The following is a 25,715-nucleotide window of genomic DNA, read 5'->3' as shown; positions in this document are numbered from 1 at the left end:
GGTTCCAATTATGCAACATGGTTGAGTAAATTATGCAGCCAGGAAAGGCAAGTTACACTGCATTACGCCGCACATTTTGTGAAAGTATTACTTCATTATTTTGTCATTTTTAAACTTGTTAACACTGTCTGGGCATTAGTTGTACCTCACTATTACCAGGTTTACACCCAAATTGATCAATAAGCTACAGAGAAGCGACCAATCAGCTTTTCCAAAAGGCAGTCCACTGCACAGCAACAGATGTTGCTGCTTTTTTTCTAACTTTTGACCATTTGAGCTAGAAACTATTTTTTTTGTTAAAATCTACAGATTATGCAGCAGATTATGGATTATGTGGCAAGTGTGGCAAATCTACAATTACGCCAAAATTGCCACGGCCGCACAACCACGTAATTCCAGTGGCCCGACAATGATACACAATAGCATATAGAACATCCACCATGGGCACTGACACTCAGTTGTGGGGCGGCCACTATGGGCCTGGTTTAGATCTTGGCGGGCAGGTTACTCCGTCACAACGGTAACAGATGTCCTGTCCACCAAAATATAAATCCCATTATATCCTATATGAATTTAAATTTCAGCGGACAGACAATCCATCACCGTTGTGACAGAGTAACCCGTCCACCATGATCTAAATCCCGCCCTATGTTACGAAAAGTTCACGACACCCATCCTGAGCAACTTCCTCTTCTCTTTGCACCTCTGTATCCATGGACAGCTCGTTCTTCCGGAACATTTGGCACTATAAGCATGCAGTCGCATAGCATGAAGGTCGCAAATCGGAAGAAAGGAAAAATATGTCTCATGACCTGGGAGAAAACTCCCATTGCATCAGAACACTTCTTTTTAGTTTTTCAGAAAACAGTGGTTTGGCGTTTTGCTTCTGAAAAACAAAAGAGTGATGACCAGGCAGCTGTGGGATGGCAGCCTGGTGTGTTCATCTGTTTCTCTGAAAGTTCTCTTGCCATGCCAGTGGAAGCACTTGTGTGATTTTTATGAAATGTTCTCTGCTTATGCACCAGGCAATTGTAAACACATTGGATCGGCCCTCAGAGCTCCCTGACCTTTTGTGCACAAGTTTGAAATGCAGATCAAACCATCCTTTGAAATACCTGAATTCTGAATAGTATTCGTCATGGTTTAGTCTGTGGAAATAACACATCGGCCCTCGTTACAGGTTTGTCAAAAAAGGGTTTTGTGTTTACCACATTTGATAGATACCTCCTATTCTGAGTTTTTAAAAGGAAAATGGTGCTTAGAATGCAGAATTGTTTTTTAAGACCGAGATTTCTGAATGTTCCGTTTTTTTCCTAGGCCCCCCCCTGAGAATTATCACACACTTTGTAATCCTTATCCCTGGTCAAACACGATATACTGCCACGTATAATTAAAGTATTCAGTCAGAAAGCTCGAGCCTTACTACATTCATGCTGCACAAATCCTGGAATTTCAAAGTTAGACCAGACATTAAAGGGCAACTAAACAGGATGAAAACAGTAAGAAAACAAAATAAAACTTATAGAGAAAAAATTACTTTTCAAAGATTTATACTATATATAGGTCTAAATCAATCAATGTATAGATATTTAACCAATAATGCCACACATCTACTAAGGAGCTGCTGCTAAGTACTTTAAACACAGGATCCTGCTCCAAGGTAGGTGCCCCTGTAGAATGACCACCGCTTGTTGAAGGCAGACCCAAGGAAGCCCACATGAAGCCTTTCCCAGACTGGGACTCATGATCCGCCCCAGTGGAGCAAGGTGTTCTCTTTAACCAGAACAAATACTTATCCAGACCTGGTCACATAACAGGTCCATGTCTTGGCTAGGCCAATCAAATGATAATAAAGACCACCGTAGTAAGCTATGTGCGGTGGCCTTAATTTTATTTACCCTCAATAACTCATATGGAATATTTTCAATTTACACCAAATCCAGAGTATAACTGTGCTCCTCCAACACCAATTTTCTGACTGTTAAAAAGCAACTACCACAACTCTGTCTAAAATGCAGGTTGTATCTCCCCGCATAATTAAGGGTGGTGGCAAACAACACGGCCCATTTCTTCACGGAGGAAGTCTGGAAAGTGATCTAAAGTAAAGGACACTTACAGTAAGCACTCAAGAACGCAGTAAGATAAAAACCTATGAAAATGCAGTAAAAGAAGCACGGACGATAACAGCAGACAGAGAACAGACCCAACTAAAAAAACAGGCAGTGTTTGAAAGAGCCCGTATTGGGGGCAAATGTGTTTCATAGGATCTGACTTCGAAGGCCAGTTTCCACCAGCGGCTGGTGTCATCAGCAGCAGAGTCAAACACTATGATGTACACCAATACTTAATTTGAGCTGGTGGTTTCCGGTGCTCGGCTCCAGTACTTGATTGTCAACACTGGTACTTATGACAGTCTGCCACAGGGTGGTGTTGTTTATCTAAATTGGAGGTGATCACAACAACAGTTGTCTATTAATTCAATATACATTAAAAGTTACTAATACCTGCTGCCCAGGATATTCTTATAGCTGTGGGGCCTGTAATTGTCTGAAGTGTCACACTTGGACGGTGTAATGGTTAGTAGATGTGTTGGTTTTGCAAATGGTGGTGCTGGCAGTGGCAATGAGTGGTGCAAACTGCAGTGGGCCCTGGCACTTACATTGTTTACAAATTAATCATTGTGTCCTCCACAGGCACTGTTCATGAATGGGGCTCTACGATTACTCCTATGACTGCTTGCAACATAGTATGACCCAAACAGCAAAAATAAACTTTTGAGGGGATACAACACACAAGAGACAAACAGTTTACATTTCACGGCTGTTATAGCATACAAAAGGTATGCACACTAACAGAAGGCGTGGTGGCATGGGGAGGCACAGAAACGCAGGCTACACCTCTACTACAAGAGCTAGATAAGTTATTGGAATTCATATCTCTTTTAACGTTTTGTGGTCGAAACACTGCTTTAGTTCACACCAGGAATGGGGAGTTGGGATATGACTTAATAGGTTCTTGAGTTGACACATGAGTGCAGTGAAATACACATGGCATACTCGGTGGGTGTCTTCGAGAGTTATATGCGCAAACACTAAAGGCCTCAATTCAGTAGGTAGGAAGTGGGACCCAGCATGATAGAATCACATATACACAAGAAAGTATAGTGCAGAGACTCGCAGTCAGACAATACCCTCACAAGGGATGCTGACAAAAATATAACTGCATACACTGGATTGTCAGACGGTTGGGGTCTTCAGCCCAAAGATATTGACTCTGTGCCTTCCTTAAATGCAGACTCATCTCACACAAAAGGAAATTGAGAGGCTCCAGAAACAATGATGAGATCAACTTATAGGTACCACCTTTGGGGGTCCTGTTTGCGATCAGTGCGAAGCTCATTCAAATTGAGGGGAGGTATCCTATAGCTATGAGCAGAATAGAGCACGAGGCGGTGTACTCACAATACCTGGGTCGCACAGATTCTGATCCTAATCCATTAATATTAATAATGGAATGGGGGAGTTCTACACTAGTGGCCTCCAAGCGGAGACTTACTGAACCCACCCTTTCGTACCTCTGTACTGACAGTGCACCAACTAAAGGTAAGCGCGCTGTCAGTGCGCCCCCTGATGACAGCCCTATGGAGGGGGCAATGGGGGTCCCATGGACCCAAAAAACACGTACAAAATCCTTGGGTCTATTTGGTGCAGAATATTGGTGAATACGAGATTAGTAAGCCACAGACTATGACACACAGACCAAGCTGTGGAAAGTTCCCTTTGCAGGACGAAATCCCTCTCTCACCAGAGGTGACATGCTTCATCATATGGGATTCTCCTCTCAAAGGAAAAACCTAGTTCCTTTGAGGGCTACAACCCCCTCTCTGAGAGGGAGGAGCTCAAGGATGTTTTAAATATCTATTTTCTAGGGATATTCTAAATCCACATGTGATGAGCAACAAATAGTGTGAGCGAGGGCGCAGCGCAAAGGAAATACAAAATGTGCAAGAAGTGCAAGTAAAACTAGCTAGGGGGCGCAAAATATATGTTTTATCCAGGAGCACCCTCTGCCAGGATTAAAAACAGTGCACCAGCGACATGGATTTAAGTCGTAGTGGTATGGTGGAAAGTAGTGGTCAACATGTTTCAGCCTAAAATGCCCCTGAGTTGGGCGAGGCTTTCTTCAGGACCTATACGGATGCTGCTGCTACAGTGCTCAAGTGAATAAACAAAAAAAGGATACAAGAACCAGATGTGTTCATGGTCCAACTGCTCTGCAAGGTGATTTTACCTAATGGAAACAGAGCCATTTGTTCAAATCCGTGCAACCTGTGGAGAAGTGGTATAACTAATGGCTTCAATCTTCTGTAAATGAAAAAAGGAACAAGAGAAACTCTTACCCGCTTTTGCTGAGCAAGGAACTCCACCTCAACCTGGCTACAGCTCAGGATGGGGGCACCGCTCTAGAAGGAAGAACAATAGTGGTGCAACTGTCATTATTACAGTACGTACTACTCCAAGTCTATTGGCAGTGTGCCTGAAACATACAAACTAGGGTAGTCATAAGGAACTAGAAGCAAACAAAGTAGGAGAACCTGATGGAGTACATAGACTGGACCAGGCATCTACAGTTCATTGTGTCTCAATGATGAAATCCTCACACGTGTGCACATACTAACGGGCAACACATGTGGCGTGAAAAATATGAATCATCTAGGAATTAACACTTAGGCACAGTAACCGCCCGTTACACCACCGGGGCACTTCTGTAACACAGCCCAAGATTCACAAAAATCTGTTGTTTTGTAAAACATATGGTTGGTTTTTGTGGTCCTGAGCTATGTAACTAATATTGGTAACAATTAAATATAATTCCTACTATGCGCCGGTGCTTTCTGTGTTAGGCCTGTGTTATTGATGAGCAAACCTGGATAACAAATAAACCTCATTCCTCCTATGCGCCGTTGCTGTCTGCGGTAGGCATGTGTTATTGATGAGCAAACATGCGTAACAAATACACCTCATTCCTCCTATGCGCCGGTGCTGTCTGCGGTAGGCATGTGTTATTGATGAGCAAACATGGATAACAAATACACCTGTGACAATGCGGGACATGAGGAGGACTATGACTATAACGAGTGGTGGACTCCCAGACCGGTCTCACCTCCTCTTGTAATCTCACAGCAGGAGGAATGGTTCCCCTTCATGGACCAACAGCAAGGATCGGGACCAGAAGGAACAGGTCCCTTTAAGTGGAGCGGCTACGAGACGCGGTACCCGCCCTCCTATGACGTCACCGAGTGGGAGCAGCCAAAACAGGAAGAACCTCGCAGAGAGTTGGACGGCGTTTCCCGGAGGAGTGTTGGTGCGGAGCGGAGTGAACAAGGACGAGGAGAGGAGTGGACCGAACAAGGACGAGGAGAGGAGCGGACCGAGCAAGGACGCGGAGAGGAGCGGAGCGAAGAAGGAGGAGGCGAGACGGATTTTGGACGGCCAGGAGGCCCGGGACACCGTGCATCGCCCAGCCACGTTCCCCGGGGAGGAGTGTGGCTCGGTCAGGTACGTGACCGAGTAGCGGGCTTGTTAGGCAAAGAAGGCAGACCGCCGGTGTAGGAAAGGTATTTCCTGTGTTCCCTTCCCTTAGTCGACACTTGAATAGGCACAGCGTGAGGGGAAAAGGGGTCAAAGCACTGGTGTTAGACTTTCCTCACACCCGGTCCTGGAGTTAGGGAACGAGCTTAGCAACACGATCCCCTGACATAGCCTTTTCTCTTTGTTTCCTTCCGGCTGGGAGACCGCCTTGTCCCGGGGAGAACCTGCCCACGTGACGCCTGGAGTCGGACGGAGCAGGAGAGGAGAGGAGAGAAGAGAGTGCCACCAACGAAAGCCTAAAGATCTGTAAACACATCTCGAACACTGGCTGACCGTGTATCTAGAAAGCACTACTTGTCAATAAAACCCCGTTTGAAACAACGTTGTGTCCCGCCTGTCCCTGACACCCCGTCACACTGGTGTCAGAAGTGGGATCTTCCATCATACTCCATCAGCCACCCGATGGAGGCCCTCATTCAGCACTTGGTGCAGGGACAAGAAAAGCTAGGATGGGCCGTGGAACGCCAGATGACGTCGGCCCAGGCGGACAGGGAAGTGTTTCAAAACACCATGGCGGCGCAGCTAGAAGCACTGAAAAAACCCTCTCCCGAGGCCGGGAGACCGATGACCTCGGAACTACGACCACATGGGCCCCATCCAACCGGCATCTCCTTACAAAAATACGTGCCAGGGGAAGATCCGGATGCCTTCTTAACGAATTTCGAAAGGGTAGCCCGGGCCTGTGGCTGGACCGAAGACAAGTGGCCTTTTTTTCTCGCTCCCCTGTTATCGGCTGAAGCACAAGCGGCGTATCAAGTGGCCAATCCCACAGGAGCCACTCCATATGCGGTTATCAAAGATATCATTCTGGAGCATCTAGGGCTCGACGCCGAGGCCTATCGTCTGAGGTTCAGAAGAGAAAAGGGGCGAGTAGGGGAAAATCCAAAGACCCTATACTTTCGATTAAAGATGGCTGCGGACAAGTGGTTAAAACCCGAATCCAGTTCCAAGGAAGATATTATGACCCGAATATACTTAGAACAGTTCTTGGACACCTTGCCCTACGGGACACAGAGATGGCTCAGACAACATTCGAACCTGTCCGTAGCCCAGACCATTGAGATGGCCACACAGTTCGGGCGAGCCCAACCCCGATACTTCCCTGGGGACAATGAAAAGCCCACCAAAGGAGGTCCTCTGCCTCGGGCGGAGCGAAAAAGCCAACGTGCGATTGAGGGGGGGCGTCCCAAACCCGCTCGCCTGGACCCACCTGTGTTCCAAGGACCACAATGTTACGACTGTGGAGAATGGGGCCACATTGCCCGTCTATGCCCCAAGAGACGCACAGAGAAACCCATGGAGGTCGGGTACTTGCCTAAAGCCGTGCTGTACTCGGCGGAGTTGGGGACCTCCTTTCATGTACGGGTAACAATAAACGGGACCTGGGTACGAGCCCTGTTAGATTCAGGCTGTAGACAGTCAGTGGTAAGGAAAACTCTAGTCCGTCCCCAGCAATATCTCTCACATAAAACCGTCCACATCCGGTGTATCCATGGGGACGTGAAACCCTACCCCCTGGCTTTGGTCCCGATAACGCCCCTGAGTCATCCCACACAAAAGATAAAGGTGGGGGTAGTCGAAACATTACCTGAGGAGGTTATACTAGGGGTAGACAACCCGGGGTTCTTAGCCCTGTTTCGGGAGGAAATAAGGGGAAAGAAAGAGGTCAACCCCCCAGCTTCGGCTATGGTCAGTCCCGATCCCTGGATTACGGACCGGAGTTTTCGGTTTGCGCAGTCCAACGATCGGACCCTTTTCAATGCATGGGAACAGGCCCACCAGAACCAAACCCAGGAAGAAGACCGGTTTCCCCGGTTTACCATCCGCAATGACTTGTTATATAGGGAAGGAAAAGAAGGGGACCCACCCCAGCTATTGGTTCCCCAGCCCTTCAGGGACCAAGTACTGTTCTTTTCGCATAGCCACCTGACCGCCGGCCACGTAGGAAAGGAAAAGGCCACCTCTAATGTTTTAAGGCACTTCTATTGGCCGGGGGTTTATAGAGATGTAGATAGATATTGCAACACCTGCGAAACCTGTCAGAAGAGAAGCGACTACCGCCCGCCCCCGGCACCCCTGAAGCCCATGCCCATAATAGGGACTCCGTTCGAAAGAGTTGGTATGGACCTGATAGGCCCCCTTCCGCGTACCCGTAAAGGACACATCCACGCCCTCGTAATAGTGGACTATGCCACGAGGTTCGTGGAGGCCTTCCCGTTACAAACCCCGAATACGAAAACCATTGCGGACAAACTGTTGGAACTATTCGCCAGAGTAGGATTCCCGAAAGAGGTCGTTACAGACCAAGGAACCCCCTTTACGTCAAGATTGATGAAGGAAGTCTGTCGCACCCTCGATATTGGCCAACTGCGCACCTCAGTCTATCACCCACAGACCGACGGACTCGTGGAGCAATATAATCGAACATTGAAAAACACGTTTAAAAAAATGTTAACCGTGGAGGGGAAGGAGTGGGACAAAATGCTTCCCTTAGCGTTGTACGTCATTCGGTCCCAAGTGCAAAGCAGCCTCGGTTGCTCGGCTTTCGAACTCCTGTACGGCCGCCAACCAAGATCCCTATTGGAAATGACCAAAGACGCCTGGGAGACCGAAGAAAAACAAGACCATCAGACGCTATTGGAGTATACCAGTCAGCTGAAGTCCAAAATAGGCAAACTACGGGACCTGGCTTTCCTGAACTTGGAAAGAAGTCAAGAGAAACAGAAGAAGTATTATGACAAGGGGACGAAACTACGGAGACTACAGCCAGGAGACTGGGCGCTAATCCTCCTACCCACCTCTAGCAGTAAATTCAAAAAGGAGTGGCAGGGTCCCTTTCCGGTAAGGCATAAAATCGGGGACACCACTTACGGCATACAAGTTTCTCCAAAGAAGATTCAAAGCTACCATATAAACATGTTAAAAAAGTGGATCGGCCCACCTCCCCGGGCTGCCCATTTTTTAGTACCCACCAACAACAAGCCTCAAACGACACTAGAAGAATTAGTGGTAAATCCCGAGCTCACCCAGGAGCAGAAAAAGGACTTGACGGATACCTTGGCACCGTTTTCGGCCATGTTCTCCAATACCCCGGGAAGGACTGACGTGATAGAACATGGGATTGAAACCCTACCAGGCCGAATCATCCGACAGAAACCATATAGGATTCCGGCAGCTAGAAGACAGGCCATCCAAAAAGAAGTCAACGAGATGTTACAGCTAGGGGTGATAAGACCCTCCTCCAGCGACTGGATGTGACCTATCGTGATGATTCCCAAACCCGATGGATCCACACGGTTCTGTATGGGTTTCCGCGCCTTGAACGAGATATCCACCTTCGATGCATACCCCATTCCGAGGGTGGATGAACTCATAGAGAGGATAGGAGATGCCCGATATATCACGACCTTTGACTTGACCAAAGGCTACTGGCAAGTGCTTTTGAGAGAAGCCGACCGAAAGAAGACCGCTTTCTCTACGGAGCAAGGATTGTTCGAATTCACGGTCTTGCCCTTCGGATTACATGGGGCTCCCGCGACTTTTCAGCGATTGATGAACACCCTCCTTAAGCCGTATCCCACCTTTAGTTCGGCATATCTGGATGACATTGTCGTTTTCAGCTCATCCTGGACCGAGCATTTACACCACGTGTCCATCATCCTGAAAACCTTACAACAAGCCGGCCTCCATGTGAACGCCAAAAAGTCCAGGGTAGGATTCCAACGGGTCCGGTATCTGGGGTATGTCCTGGGCGACGGAGTCATAGCCCCCCAGGTCGAGAAAATCAAGGCCATAACCGAAACACCGTTTCCCTCTACAAAGAAACAACTGAGAGGCTTCTTGGGCCTAATCGGGTATTACAGAAGGTTCCTGCCCCGATTTGCCGAAACCGCCTCACCCTTAACGGACCTCCTAAAAAAAGAGAGCCCCAACAAATGGTTGAGTCACCCCAGCGAAGAGGCGTTACAGGCCTTTCAGCAGTTAAAGACCTCCATAACCACCTCCCCGGTACTGGTTTCCCCGGATTTCACCAAACCCTTTATTGTAGCCACAGATGCCTCGGACACGGGGATTGGGGCGGTTTTGTCTCAGCTAGGGGAGGACGGGGCGGAACATCCCTTATTGTATGTGAGTAGGAAATTGTTCCCCAGAGAGCGTAAATACCCCACAATAGAGCGTGAGTGTTTGGCTATTAAGTGGGCGATTGAGAAGCTCCATTATTACCTGGAAGGTAAACCCTTCCTCCTGTACACGGACCACGCCCCCCCTCCGGTGGATGTACAGGAATAAGAGCCAGAATCCCAGGATTCTGCGTTGGTTTTTGTCCCTCCAACCCTTCTCCTTTACGGTGTACCACAGGAAGGGCAGAGACAATGGGAATGCGGACTTTCTGTCGCGCTCTGTTTGTCTCCCCGAACGGGAGAATCCAGGGGGGGAGGTATGTGACAGTGCGGAACATGAGGAGGACTATGACTATAACGAGTGGTGGACTCCCAGACCGGTCTCACCTCCTCTTGTAACCCCACAGCAGGAGGAATGGTTCCCCTTCATGGACCAACAGCAAGGATCGGGACCAGAAGGAACAGGTCCCTTTAAGTGGAGCGGCTACGAGACGCGGTACCCGCCCTCCTATGACGTCACCGAGTGGGAGCAGCCAAAACAGGAAGAACCTCGCAGAGAGTTGGACGGCGTTTCCCGGAGGAGTGTTGGTGCGGAGCGGAGTGAACAAGGACGAGGAGAGGAGTGGACAGAACAAGGACGAGGAGAGGAGCGGACCGAGCAAGGACGCGGAGAGGAGCGGAGCGAAGAAGGAGGAGGCGAGACGGACTTTGGACGGCCAGGAGGCCCGGGACACCGTGCATCGCCCAGCCACGTTCCCCGGGGAGGAGCGTGGCTCGGTCAGGTACGTGACCGAGTAGCGGGCTGGTTAGGCAAAGAAGGCAGACCGCCGGTGTAGGAAAGGTATTTCCTGTGTTCCCTTCCCTTAGTCGACACTTGAATAGGCACAGCGTGAGGGGAAAAGGGGTCAAAGCACTGGTGTTAGACTTTCCTCACACCCGGTCCTGGAGTTAGGGAACGAGCTTAGCAACACGATCCCCTGACATAGCCTTTTCTCTTTGTTTCCTTCCGGCTGGGAGACCGCCTTGTCCCGGGGAGAACCTGCCCATGTCACGCCTGGAGTCGGACGGAGCAGGAGAGGAGAGGAGAGAAGAGAGTGCCACCAACGAAAGCCTAAAGATCTGTAAACACATCTCGAACACTGGCTGACCGTGTATCTAGAAAGCACTACTTGTCAATAAAACCCCGTTTGAAACAACGTTGTGTCCCGCCTGTCCCTGACACCCCGTCACAACACCTCATACCTCCTATGCGCCGGTGCTGTCTGCGGTAGGCATGTGTTATTGATGAGCAAACATGGATAACAAATACACCTCATTCCTCCTATGCGCCGGTGCTGTCTGCGGTAGGCATGTGTTATTGATGAGCAAACATGGATAACAAATACACCTCATTCCTCCTATGCGCCGGTGCTGTCTGCGGTAGGCATGTGTTATTGATGAGCAAACATGGATAACAAATACACCCCATTCCTCCTATGCGCCGGTGCTGTCTGCGGTAGGCATGTGTTATTGATGAGCAAACATGGATAACAAATACACCTCATTCCTCCTATGCGCCGGTGCTGTCTGCGGTAGGCATGTGTTATTGATGAGCAAACATGGATAACAAATACACCTCATTCCTCCTATGCGCCGGTGCTGTCTGCGGTAGGCATGTGTTATTGATGAGCAAACATGGATAACAAATACACCCCATTCCTCCTATGCGCCGGTGCTGTCTGCGGTAGGCATGTGTTATTGATGAGCAAACATGGATAACAAATACACCTCATTCCTCCTATGCAACGGTGCTGTCTGTGGTATGCATGGGTTATTGATGAGCAAACATGCGTAACAAATAAACCCCATTCCTCCTATGTGCCGGTGCTGTCTCCGGTAGGCATGTGTTATTGATGAACCTGCAAGTTCTGTTTATCTCTACATTTGCTCGATTTGGAAAGGACAACAAGATCAACTTTTTCCAGTGGTTTATTTCACATTCTTCTGTCTTGTTTCCTTCCTACAGTAAAATGCTTAGCAGAAAAAGTTCTTGAAGCCAGTTTGACTGCTGTTGTTCCTCTGGCTCCAGCCCAAATTCTTGACTTTGCAATTGGTTCCAAACCTCTCTAAGCAATTACTCCGAAAATCAAACCCCTCTCTCCTGGTCTGTGGTTTTCCTCTGGCATCCAGAGTATGAAGTGGTAGCAGATAGGTGAGCAAAGCAGGAAATATTAAGTAATTATTGTGATATTCCACTGTTTTGTGCCCTTGCTCTCAGCATCCACAGACTGTACCCCGAGATCACTTTGCAGCTCCCTGCCTCTTACCAGAAGCTACATTGAAGAGGTTGCACAGTATACACACCGGCCTGAGATTCTTACCTTCTTTAGTTAGGCTGCCTCGAGTATCTGGTTTTCTACGAGTCCCTCAAAAATTGTTTGGGTTCCCGAACAATAACAATTTTTTACTTAAAAAAAAATACTGACTTGTGGGAATTTTGCGAGCTGAACCTGCATTCCACAACAGCCATCTGGAATGTAATGTTTCCACATTTCCTTCCAGCAGTAATTCCATTTATTGCAGCTTTTCTAACAAAACTGTTTGTCACAAATTACATTTTTATATTATCTTGTATCAGCTGTGAATCTGGACGGTGTAAAGCTTTCATCACGTTTCGTTTCTTATTGGGCACTGCCGGCAGTCTATCCAAAAATGGCAAGCCATCCCATTCTTTTGTGGTGTTGTGAAATGGAATTTGTTGCATGCCTTACTGTTGCAAAAGAAGCTTTGTGGGAAGCAGCAGCCATGCACAGCACTGTTTCTGTAGTTACCATTTTAAGGGAGGCGATGTGGCCTAAGCCACAGAGCTGCCGACTTTGGAACTGAGGAACATGGATCGAGTACTGGCGTCGGCTAAACATCCTGTGATTGTGGGCAAACCAATGAAAATCACCGTGCCTAAAAAACGGAATCCAACTTCTTGTAATGCATTTTGGTGCTCATCAAAGCCCTCTAATGCCCTTGGGCCAAGTGCACGGTATATAAAACTCCCAAAAAATAGAAAGGTACAGTCCCAGATTTCAAGGCCTTGTACCCAACTGACCCCAGGTTCACCATCCTTATGTGACATATAATTTTGCTTAAACAAATGCAGCCAGAGACTAACTAACTCTTCATAATTTCATTTTTATGGGAAACGAATTTGCAGCAGCAGTGCCCAGTTACAAAGACAAATTAAAATGAGTGTTAGAAAAATCTACAATAGCTCTTACATACCAAAAATAATAAATGTCGGTTCCAATCCTACCACCAGAGTGAGAATTAAGATAAATACATTGGTGTCTCTGTTACTTTGATATAAGATGAAAAGAATTCAGTGACATAATCAAATGAACACTCACAATTGATCAAAACAAGCCACTGATGCAGGAAGACAGTAGCAATCCCATTATTAATGTGTTTCTACTGCCTTCCTTCTTGTGCAAATGATTCATACGTGTGCGTTCAGAGTAAGGGCGAGCAAGCAGCTTGCGCAGGGTGCCACAGCTCGATAAAGTGGGAAAGCCGGAATTCAGATGCTGGTCTCCTGTTCAAGAAGCCTTCAACATATTAACACGACCACATCTCCCTGTTGCCTCATCCCTCTGCTATTTCACAGGAAGTTAAGAGGGTAAACTCATTGCCTGGGGTGTATGGTAGATTGGTAGAGGCCAGGTGACCAGGTCCACAGACATTTTTCATCCGGTCACATTATTCTAATGCTGCCTCCCCAACCACTATGCTTATGTTTATAAAGGTCTGTAAAAGTAAAATGTATCCTGGTTGGGTTTTTGGGAATCATCTTTGACTCTGTCAAATGTCCCATTAGAACATGTAAATGTCCTTTTTGGTGCCCTGTATCAGTATCCAGTGCAGCGATACAACTCACACAACATATCACTCAGCCGCGGCCTCTGCAGGTAAAGGCGGTGGGGCCAGGCGAGGAGGGATTAAGAGAAATGACTACAAGGGAAAATTAAATAATATAATAATTTGGGAAAAATAAATAATACATTAATTTTCCCTCGTGGTCGTCTCTTGAAATCGCTCCTCACCTGGCCTCACCGCCCACCGCTCTTACCTGCAGCGGCTGATATCACTGAAAACAACCTTCTGGACGTATTCCACTCAAGTTTTAGAAAAGGATGAAACAGTTTGCATCCTGGATTATGGCAACTCTTGCCTTTGGGTCCTCCTCAACCTTACTGTTGGATTCGACACAGTGAACCATACTATGCTCATTAAGATCCTTCAAGAAACAGATGGAAATTGATGGTCCAGTTCTAAGATGGTTCACCTCCTATCAGATGAACCAAGCCCAGCAGATAAATATTGAACAGCTTCTCAAATGCTGCCATTTAAACCACGGGTGTCCCAAAGGGTCCATTCTGGCTCCATACGTTTTCAACCACTATATCGAACACCTTGGTGTCCCGACTGAAGAACTCAGGAGTCTTATATCATCAATAGGTTGATGATACCCGGGTTGTTTTAAGATTTCAAACTCCACAGATGTCTCACTCTTGCCTAAATCTTGACTTTTCACAATCTGAGACTCAGTCTTCTCAAGACAGAACTTTTCTTCATTTCCTCATTGCACTTGATGCTCCCAGCCGAATCATGGATTGACTCATACAGAGTATTAGATTTCAAACCTGCATCATTGACAGTGTTAGGTCTCTTGACTTCATCCTAGACAAGAGCTTTATCTACAAACACATATCGCTGTGATGGCTCAGAGCTTACCCTATCAACTGAGGTTACTACAGGGGATCCATCAATTAATGTTCAACAAAAGGAAGGAGAGTGAAAGGTGGGCAATTTTTAACGAGGTCCTACACATAGGCCCTAAGTGACTGTATCAACAAAAGATGTGTAGTTCCTGCAGGACAGGAAGTCGACAGGGAATAAAGTATTCCAATTCAGACTTCAACCTAGTGAATGTAGGTGCACAAGGGAAGGGAATCCCTTCAGGGTGGAACTAAAACCCTCACACACCCAGCAAGCTAGGTGTCATGCTTCATCATCTGGGTTCTGCTCCTCGTCGGGTCGGCGGTGCAATACCCGACGGGCACCCATACAGGGGCTCTTTGTCGGAGATCTTTTGTTCCCTGCCGTATGGTGCATGCGTGTGAGGGCCCGGGAGTGTAGATGTAAGTGATTAAAAAGGTTGGTTAATCTGAAATTGAAGTTTATTGGCTCAGTCAACCACCTAATTAAAAAGGGGAGTGAGTGGCGTAAAAGCTATATATGCTCACAATGGATGAGTGGCTAGCTACGCTCGACTCTTATGGTCAACATGTTTCGCGCGCATTGAGTCAGGAGGATCTCGTGGCGCTTCGTCAGGACCTATAATGAAGTGAAGTGTGCTCGAAAAAAACTATCTACAGTGTGGTGAGAAAAGAACAAGGGTGAGAACAAATATGTTGGTCAACCCTTAATAGGCGCCCCTACCTTATGTATTGATTTAAGAGGGGGTCACCAATTTATGTTAAAAAGAGCTCCTCATCAGGTGCATGGCGCGTCCACAGGGGGAGAAACACATTCGTTCCTACACAGACATCCCCTGGAGGTTATTCAACCTGCCCGCGTCGCCGAACCCGGAAGCTGGGTTAATCCCATAAAAGGACATTAGGACACTAGTCCAGTCATTGGTGTTCCCCAGATGTGACTATGGTGACTCCCTTCTGACTTGTTTTCTAGAGCGCACCTTGCTCTCCTAAAAGTGAGATTGCCTACAGCTGGCCAATTTCTTACATGAACTAAAAAATCTGACTGTATTACTCCAATGCTATAAATGTTGAACTGGCTACCCACTGATGCAAGAGTAATTTGTAAGACTACATGCATTACCCACTGTTAGACTTGTCAGCCTTAGTGTGGTCTTGCCCCAAACGTTTTGCCTCCTTGCCTTCAATTTTGCTGTATTAGTCTTTTGTTGACCTTAGGACTCTGTGCACTTTACCTCTGCTAACCAGTACTAAAGTGCTTGTGCTCACTCCATTAAACATGGTTTGATTGGCTTAGCCACAATTGGCACATTTAATTTACCTATACACTCCTAGTAAAGTGCACTACATGTGCCCAGGGCCTGTCAATTGTAATGCTAATAGTGGGCCTGTAGCACTGGTTGTGCTACCCACTCAAGTAGCCCTGTAAAGATGTCTCAGGCCTGCCACTGCAGACCCTGTGCATGCAGTTCACACTGCCATGTTGATTTGGCATTTAAAACGCCTCACCAAGCCTTAAACTCCCCTTTATTACATATATGTCACCCCTAAGGTAATCCCTAGGTAGCACATAGAGTAGGCTGCTGTGTAAGTAAAAGGTAGGACATGTACCTTTAAGTTTTACATGTCCTGGTAGTGAAAAAGTCCCAAAGTCGTTTTTACTACTGTGAGGCCTACCCCTGTCATAGGATAACATTGGGGCTTCCTTATTACATTTAGTACACTGTAATTCCTAATTGAGAGTAGGTAGATCTGTCATGTTTAGAACCCATGGAATTGTAACAATAAACCTCTTTAATAGCAAAGTCGGTTTTATCATTAACATTTTCAAAATGCCACTTTTAGAAAGATGACATTTTCCTGCTCTTAGCCCTGTGTGACTGGAGCCTGTCTCTGATGCATGCCTGGGTTGGATTACAGCTGGGCTTTGTGTATTCCCCTTAGACAGCCACACACAATGGGAGCGTATGTGTGACCTGATGGGCCATCCTAGGAGGATGGGAGGGAGGAGCTGAGCACTGCCTCACACTTGCACCTGAATAGGCTCTGTCCTGTCCCACACAAAGGACTGCATACCCCCTGTAGTGAGTCTGGAGCCAGATCAGGAAGAGAGGACCTCTGTGCACTTCAATGGCTCTTCTTGGAAGTCTGCCCACTTCAAAGGCAGCAATGGGTATAAGAAATGGACCTCAGACCCTACAACTTCAATACACTTCTAGACCTGTGGATACTCTGCCAAGAAGGACTGCTGTGCTGCTGAAAGTAACTGCCACTCTAATGGACTACTGCTCTGGAAGAATGGCTTTCTTGCTGTAGTGCCTGCTGCCTGTCTGGCCTTGGTGAGAAGGACTGGACCTGCATTTCATGACCCCCAAAACCCAGAAAGACTCCCAGGGCTAGTTGGCTAGACTCCTGACCTGTAGTTTCAGGGCCCTAACAGACTTCCAGCTGTCCTGCTTCTGCAACTGGACTCTACCATCTGTGAATCTTCCCAGCCAAGTGGTGCCACCCCAGTCCTAGACCCTTGGAAGTGGGCCTAAGGTGCTTGCTCAACACTTCATCGCCGCTGCAGAGACGGTACATGTGCCTTGCCACTGCTGCGTGGCCAGTAGCTTAGCATCTTCTCCACTGTACAGATCAGAACTGGCGCATCGCGCCTGTTTGCACGGATCAGAACCGCCACATCACTGTATTTGCATGGCTCGGAGACTCTACTCTGCCTTTGGAACCACCACTGAGCGATGCTCTTCAAGTAAACTCCTTGCATCACCGTCGACGACATCACAGACATTGAAGCTGAAACTCCGCATTGCATCGGCGCTGTTGCGCGACCAGGACCAGCACATCACGCCAACGCGTGAATCGACATCAGCGCTTACCCTCCTTTTTGCTCCGCAGCCTCTCCGTCGGCAGGATTTTCAACGCAACCCAGACTAAGGTACTTTTGGTCAGCGGGCCCAATCTAGTTCCTGTAACCGGCCCTCGCTCCATTGTGGTCGGCCTGAACTTTTGACTCTGTCCCGGTCCAGCGTGACCTGATGTCTCTTGTTGGTGCTTGGTGCTTTTAGGTGCTATTTTCAGATTATTCGTTAAAAATTCATATCTCTAGCTTAACTTACTGGATGTTTGTTGTTTTAGTCTTGTTTTATTTATTAAAATATTGTCTATTTTTCTAAACTGGTGTGGGATCCTTTTTTGTGGTGGTTTCACTGTTTTTAGGTCTTGCCTGACCCAGCGCATGCGCTGGTCTGCCGAGACTTTTTGAGAGGGCTCCAAAAAGTGCTACCAGGCCAGCCTAGAGCTACAGTGTATGTGTGCGGGCGCGCGCGTCGCGCTTGACCCGCAATTACTTTCACTTTCGCTTTGATGTTTGATCGCGATCACTTTCGCGGCCGCTTGTTTTTCATTCTTTTGCATGAGATTAGAGCGCAGACTGCAACCAGAGCCACGTGAAAGCCCAGCTCGTTTAAGGCTCAAGATTTTGCAAACGTTTCATATGAGTTCGTTATCAGTAAAACAAAATATACATTTTAGTGCACAACATCTTGCGTCTTACATACATCTTAAATTGATCATTAAACAGGGCATTTGGACACAAAAATTATTATAACATACGTTGTCCAGAACACCAGCCTGGAGTCGGTGCAAAGGATACACATATATATTTCAAACCAACCGGCGGCAACGACCACGCAGCTACTGTACTAGTTATGTGACTAAGCCACTTTAGAAGAGGCGTGGCACGTAGGGCTCTGTGGAGCAGACTGTGCCAATTATTGTTTTCTTCTGGTTTTGTAAATACACAGCACGGAGCAGATCTTCGTCAATGTGCAATGTGGTTCCGGTATTTTCGCATCTGTGGCGCGGGCCCGACGCTGCTGTGTGTCTGTGCGTGTGCGTGCTGTGGGCGGTCTTCATCAACTTCTCCGTTGCCTTGGAAAAGGTACGTCTGTCTCTTGGAAGTAAGTCTGAGAGAATAGCCAAAAGCAGGATTTCTCCTGCCTGAGAGAAAAGTTATTGCCTGCAAATGCCAGTTTGTTTTCTGATTTTCCACGGTCCAGCCCTGTATTTAGCACAGAAAGGCACTTTAGAATTGCTGACATTGATAAGAACCTTAAATGTACAGGGAGACAAAGCCTGGGCCATGTCGGTTTTGTTCCCGGAGGCAAGTTATGATCTAAGTGTTCTGCTGGCAGCATTTTGTGTCGCTGCATGCAGTATGTTGCACATGAGAGTGATGCAACCCAGCTAAATTGTCCATTCTTGTGAGGTCGTTGTAACTGTTATCATTAAAATTGACCACCAGTGGGTAAAAGTATAGTAAATGTGCAATGAACCTGCAAGCACTAAACAAACGTATGTTTTCATTTATGCTTGCTATAATTTTTTATACATATATTCAAAATAAAGATATCGCAGCACTTTCCTGGGGATATTGTGATTAATTTATTTAATCATCCATCTCTCTCAAATATATATATATATATATACTACCACAAAAGTTGCAGGTCAGGCGCGTTCCTCCAGACCGAGAGGGCGTGTCACTTAGCCAGCACTTGCAAGCTGGCGAAAACACAACGTCCAGCCTCCCTTTTACTCAAAAAAGAGTGTGACACAGCTCCGGGGGAAAACAGCGGCTTTATTGATTATCTGCGCTGGTAATGCAATGTCCCTGAAACGCTGGGCAGACGCGTTTCAGCCTTTTGATGGCCTCATCAGTGCCCGTTTCAGCTGCCTCGCTGTTCCTGGGGGTCCCTTATGTCAATGTAAAAGACTGTGGCCACTCCTACTCACGTGGTCACTTGCCCCTCCTTTGCCTCACAGGTGTAAGGCACCTCGCGCTGCCTGCAACACCAATGCATGCTGGGCAACTGAGTCCTCCCGTTGGAACCTCTACAGTGAGAGGGTTACCAAAGCAGCAAGTGATGCCTCCAAACGTTGTTGGACGGTAGTCCCACGCCGCAGTAGCCGGATTGCAGGTAAGTCCGTTCTTTGTCCCCCTTCTCAGGCAAACGCAATTTGCCTCCTCTCTCCCCTTGTGTCAGTTGCCTCCAAGTGGGAATCACATACCGGGGGGGGGGTGTACGCGCTGTATCGTATACTACCACAAAAGTTGCAGGTCAGGCGCGTTCCTCCAGACCGAGAGGGCGTGTCACTTAGCCAGCACCTGCAAGCTGGCGAAAACACAACGTCCAGCCTCCCTTTTACTCAAAAAATAGTGTGACACAGCTCCGGGGGAAAACAGCGGCTTTATTGATTATCTGTGCTGGTAATGCAATGTCCCTGAAACGCTGGGCAGACGCGTTTCAGCCTTTGATGGCCTCATCAGTGCCTGTTTCAGCTGCCTCGCTGTTCCTGGGGGTCCCTTATGTCGATGTAGAAGACTGTGGCCACTCCTACTCACGTGGTCACTTGCCCCTCCTTTGCCTCACAGGTGTAAGGCACCTCGCGCTGCCTGCAACACCAATGCATGCTGGGCAACTGAGTCCTCCCGTTGGAACCTCTACAGTGAGAGGGTTACCAAAGCAGCAAGTGATGCTTCCAAACGTTGTTGGACGGTAGTCCCACGCCGCAGTAGCCGGATTGCAGGTAAGTCCGTTCTTTGTCCCCCTTCTCAGGCAAACGCAATTTGCCTCCTCTCTCCCCTTGTGTCAGTTGCCTCCAAGTGGGAATCACACACCGGGGGGGGGGGGTATGCGCTGTATCGTATACTACCACAAAAGTTGCAGGTCAGGCGCGTTCCTCCAGACCGAGAGGGCGTGTCACTTAGCCAGCACCTGCAAGCTGGCGAAAACACAACGTCCAGCCTCCCTTTTACTCAAAAAAGAGTGTGACACAGCTCCGGGGGAAAACAGCGGCTTTATTGATTATCTGCGCTGGTAATGCAATGTCCCTGAAACGCTGGGCAGACGCGTTTCAGCCTTTGATGGCCTCATCAGTTCCCGTAAAAACAAATGTGGTTTCTTTATTAAAAATATTTCAAATTTATCACATAATTTAGTAGGGAGGCAGTAAAATATATTTGCTCTGTTTTTTGGCACAACTGCAGGGCCTACTGGCTCCTGCTCCACAAGAAAGTGCAGAATGGTGGAAAAATTGTTGTTAGTTGATGAAACTCAAAGGTGGATTTGACTTTTATCCATGCAGTTTACATACTGATGTAACCAGGCCGGTGAAACACACTTAGTTCACCATCTAACTTACTTTTGCTATCTCGCTAAGAACCAAGCCACTGGTTTGGGTGAAATTTTACCTACTGTTGACATTTTATTTGCAGCCTTTTGTCAGTCTGAAAGTGTCCTTCTGTACACGTCTCCCTGTACATCTGAAGGAACAGTTCTCCTGCCAAAATACACAGTCTGAGATTAAAAGGTCTGAAACCTACCACCAAGTTCTTAACGCCCTCCCACCATCATTAGACTAAATCCACCATCGTTCTGGATACATTTTCCCTCATTCATCTGTCCTGCTAATTCCTGCTGCATTCACCGGGCTTACATCTTAATCTTTTCTGTTACATAGAGAATACATAATGAAAAGCTGTGTTTTCTGGGTACATGCACACATTGGGAGCGGATGAACCATATGCGAATGGACATACAATGCTGAATGCGGGATGAATGGTGTCCGGTGCTATCAACAGTGCAAGCCCGGGAACAAAAGGCCGGCCAACAAGGGCCCTGCGCTGGCCCGGCCTCGCTCGAACACCGGGGGATTGGCCGCTGAAACATGGGTATAATTTCACTGTTTTCACTCACACAAGCTGTGGGAAAGGAGTCACCATCTGATGTTCGATTGAGCGGGATATGTTTTTGACAGTGGCCTTCTATTCGTCATTGAGGCGAGATGAAAAAGAGGCTTGGGCGCCATTGGCCGCATTGAATCCGGCGTCTGGCAGGGAGGTATGGCTCCAGGAGCGCATGCTTGCTTTTACCACCCAAATTGCAAGGGATGTCTTTGCTGCAGAGTTTGCTCGATCAGTTGGGTTTCTTGCAGGCGGATGAGCTACTGGTGTGGTTAGGCAGGGCACCAGCTTGCTTATCTGGCAAGTGATGGTAGGGTATTAATGGGAGCTGAAAATTCAAAATTCTGCGTCACTAGGCAATAAAAACTTTATGGACAGCATGGCAGAAGCGGAAACAGTGTGATATTGACTTTTAGCCCTCAACTGCTCCACGATCTTGCTTGGACCGACCCGTCTCCATCTATTTGTCTTGGGTGCTTCTGTGGCTTCGCACTACCACCTGCTTGTCGTTTTCCCAAATCACCTGCAAACCTGGCACACCGTCATCACTTGTGCTGGCCAATCACAATGTTTTGGGGCAAGAGACACCAGACAATGAACATCCAGAAGCTGGTGCCATTAGAACCATGCAGATGGAGGCTATAGGGAAATTAGGCCATTGATACCCCAGCCAGCGTTGCAAATCCGATCTCCTGTAATGTCTAGGTTAACAAGCATTGGCCTACCCAATAGGTCTCGCCTTTGGGACCTTATAAGTGTTTTGCCATGCAACCGTCGCTGTTGTTGCACCAAGGATATTGTGCTGCATAATTAAATACTTATAAGGTCCCAAAAGCGAGACCTATTGGCTATGCCAATGCTTGTTACTATTGAAGTGTTGCAAAAATACTTTACGCATTGCCTTCAAGTTAAACCTGACTGCGCTATGCCAAGCTACCAGGGGGTAAGCACTGGTTAATTTGGGGATTGCTGATGACTTACCCTGACTAGGATTGTGGTTACTGCTTGACCAGGGCATACACCACAGTCAAACAGGAACCCAATTTCTAACACTGCTGATCAGCTTTCATGATAGGACTTGTGTTTGTGCAGTGCCCTACAGTAATTTGGTGTACACTACCATCCCATATATTAGACCAGTTCGAGTCAATTCTCCCTGTAGGGCATTTTTGATTTTTCCACACCCCAGTCAACCAGGAACCCAATTTCTAACACCCACAAGATACTACACACCACCTCTCCCCAATACTTGGATTTAAAGCTGAAAAGTTCAGGTGGTCTCAAATCCCTGCGTAGCTGTGACACACTTCTCCTGGAACCACTAATTTTCAGAAAATAATGCACTATAGCACAGTTCGTCTTTCGGGGGCAACAAGAGTTTAAGCCTTTCTCCCCTCCAACCCCCCCATCCTGAGTCATCTTTTTGCGGTGCTGTAGTTTACTTGATATTATGTTAATGACCTTTATGTTCTCCCTTTGTAAAACCATCAGATCAATAATATAATTGTGTGAGTAAACTAAAATATTTTTTTGCCTGGTGCCTCCTTACAACGAGATTGAAAATAGGAGGGTCGAGCAACTGGCCCTGCTTCTCTAGTCTATCAGCATTTTTCTGATCTTGGATAATGCACCTTTGGGGTTAGACATCTTCCTCAGAACTATAGGTCTCACAAATCAAATATTGTAAAACAGTCCCTCTTTCATAGGGAATAATGTCTAAGTGCATTCTATATAGCCTTTTTTTTTCTTAAGATGTAGCAGACCTTCTTCATAGAACAGTTAGACCTCGGACAGAAAGTGTGCAAGTTTACAACTTTCAAAGCACAGGGATGCGACATATTTACAACAATATTTTGCATCTCTGTGCTTCCCCCTGCGCAGGCGCACAAACTGCTGCCATGCGCCGGAGCAGGCACCTTTGCACCTTCCTGCACAAAAACAATCACTACAGGCATTTTCTTCTTTCAATGCGTGCTGTAGAATGCAGCACGCATTGAAAGAGGAAAAAACGAGGAGAATTTAGAACATTTCTCATTGTTGCACCTCCCTACACTTCCCCTGGGGAGGATTAGCATTCACATGTATTTCCAGATTTACCATTCTCATAAATCTGGAAATGTGTCTCGTTCCATGGGAGTTGCCTAGGAACACCCACAGCAATACCCATGAAATGCCCCTTTCACGCAAAGTGCTGCGTGTAAAGGGGCCATATTTACAAGGACAGGAAAAGCCACGCAGGGTGGCTTTTCCTGTCCTTGTAAATATGGAGTAGTAAGATAGGCCACCAGTACGTCACAAAAAGTGACACACTGGTGGCGCAGGGGGCTTGTAAATCTGCCCCTTTGTGTCCTATGCGTTGGGAATTACCTCTATGTGTCCTCTGTGTATGGAAACTGTGAATGGAATGGCCTCTATGTGCCCTCTGTGTAGGGAATGCCCTCTATGTGCCCTCTGTGTAGGGAATGGCCTCTATGTGCCCTGTGTGTAGGGAATGGCCTCTGTGTCCTCTGTGTAGGGAATGGCCTTGATGTGCCCTCTGTGTAGGAAATGCCCTCTATGTGCCCTCTGTGTAGGGAATGGCCTCTGTGTCCTCTGTGTAGGGAATGGGGTCTATGTGTCCTCTGTGTAGGGAATGGCCTCTATGTCTCCTCTGTGTAGGGAATGGCCTCTATGTGTCCTATGTGTAGGGAATGGCCTCTATGTGCCCTCTGTGTAGGGGATGGCCTCTATGTGTCCTCTGTGTAGGGAATGGGGTCTATGTGTCCTCTGTGTAGGGAATGGCCTCTATGTGTCCTCTGTGTAGGGAATGGCCTCTATGTGCCCTGTGTGTAGGGTATGGCCTCTATGTGTCCTATGTGTAGGGAATGGCCTCTCTGTGCCGTCTGTAAAGGGAATGGCCTCTATGTATTCTCTGTGTATGGAAACTGTGTATGGCATGGCCTCAATGTTTCCTCTGTGTAGGGAATGGCCTCTATGTGCACTCTGTGGGGAATGCCCTCTGTGTAGGGAATGGCCTCTATGTGTCCTCTGCATAGGGAATGGGGACTATTTGTCCTCTGTGTAGGGAATGGCCTCTGTGTGCCCTTTGTGTAGGCAATGGCCTCTGTGTGCCCTTTGTGTAGGGAATGGCCTCTGTGTGCCATCACTGTTGGGAATGGCCTCTATGTGCACTCTGTGTAGGGAATGGCCTCTATGTGTCCTCTGCATAGGGAATGGGGTCTATTTATCCTCAGTGTAGGGAATGGCCTCTGTGTGCCCTTTGTGTAGGCAATGGCCTCTGTGTGCCCTTTGTGTAGGGAATGGCTCTATGTGCCTTCTCTGTTAGGAATGGCCTCTATGTGCCCTCTGTGTGGGTAATGGCCTCTATGTGTCCTCTTCATAGGGAATGGGGTTTATATGTCCTCTGTGTAGGGAATGGCCTCTATGTGTCCTATGTGTAGGGAATTGCCTCTATGTGTCCTCTGTGTATGGAAACTGTGAATGGAATGGCATCTATGTGCTCTCTGTGTAGGGAATGGCCTCTATGTGTCCTCTGCATAGGGAATGGGGTCTATTTGTCCTCTGTGTAGGGAATGGCCTCTATGTGCCCTCTGTGTAGGGAATGGGGTCTATGTGCCCTCTGTGTAGGGATTGAGGTCTATTTGTTCTCTGTATAGGGAATGACACCTATGTTCCCTCTGTGTAGGAAATAGCCTCTATGTGCCCCCTCTGTTGGGAATGGCCTCGATGTGCCATCTCTGTTGGGAATGGCCTCTATGTGCCCTGTGTGTAGGGAATGTCCTCTGTGAAGGGAATGGCCCCTATGTGCCCTTTGTGTAGGGAATGTCCTCTGTGTGCCCTGTTTGTAGGGAATGTCCTCTGTGTACCCTGTGTGTAGGGAATGGCCTCTATGTGTCCTCGGTTTAGGTAATGGCCTCTGTGCCCTCGCTGTTGTGAATGGCCTATATGTGTTCTCTGTGTAGGAAATGGGGTCTATGTGCCCTTTGTGTAGGGAATGGGGTCTGTGGAAACTACTCGGTCAGATACTTCCAGCAGCATTTGGCATATCTGCTGTGTGACACTGTTTAATAGACATTATATCAAACTCTACATTTTGTGTGGACTGAAAACAATCTACGTATTGACTTTCCTTCCCGAAATGGTTACAAACAAAACGAGTTCTCATCAAGATTAAGGAAATTGTTTGTAATCGAAGTCTACATCTGGCATTTTACAGCCTGAAACATGAAAAGAAACTGTACATCGGCGAAGCACATTTCAGATTCAGGATACCCAATGACCACTTTAGACACATGTTTCCCATAAACATATAAATGTCAAACGTGAGTGGAAACATTTCCTCCCTTGAGATGAGACAAACCGCAGCCCATGTTCTGCGAGTTCATGTCTTTTACGTTAGTAAACATAACAAGCATTTACAATGCAATGGTCTCGGCAATATTATAGGTAG

At 47.4% G+C, this 25,715-nt stretch overlaps 2 protein-coding genes across 3 annotated transcripts in view; one reads left to right on the top strand and one right to left on the bottom strand.

Moving 5' to 3' along the window:
• Nucleotides 1-25,715, top strand: part of ACAD11 (acyl-CoA dehydrogenase family member 11) — a 366,306-nt gene that overhangs the window by 264,446 nt on the left and 76,145 nt on the right. The window lies entirely within an intron of this gene.
• The window catches only part of ACKR4 (atypical chemokine receptor 4), a 53,314-nt gene that overhangs the window by 25,347 nt on the left and 2,252 nt on the right, over nucleotides 1-25,715 (bottom strand). The window contains exon 1 of one of the 2 annotated variants that reach the window (XM_085630694.1): nucleotides 4,400-4,460. The exons of the other annotated variant lie outside the window; for it this stretch is intronic. The gene's annotated coding sequence lies outside the window, so the exon portion shown is untranslated. Of the gene's footprint in view, nucleotides 1-4,399; nucleotides 4,461-25,715 lie in introns of those variants that run through there. 2 annotated transcript variants of the gene reach the window in all.

The sequence above is a fragment of the Triturus cristatus genome, chromosome 10 (genome assembly GCF_964204655.1).
Source record: "Triturus cristatus chromosome 10, aTriCri1.1, whole genome shotgun sequence".
Lineage (NCBI taxonomy): Eukaryota > Metazoa > Chordata > Amphibia > Caudata > Salamandridae > Triturus > Triturus cristatus.
This window is presented reverse-complemented; position numbering and strand designations above follow the sequence as displayed.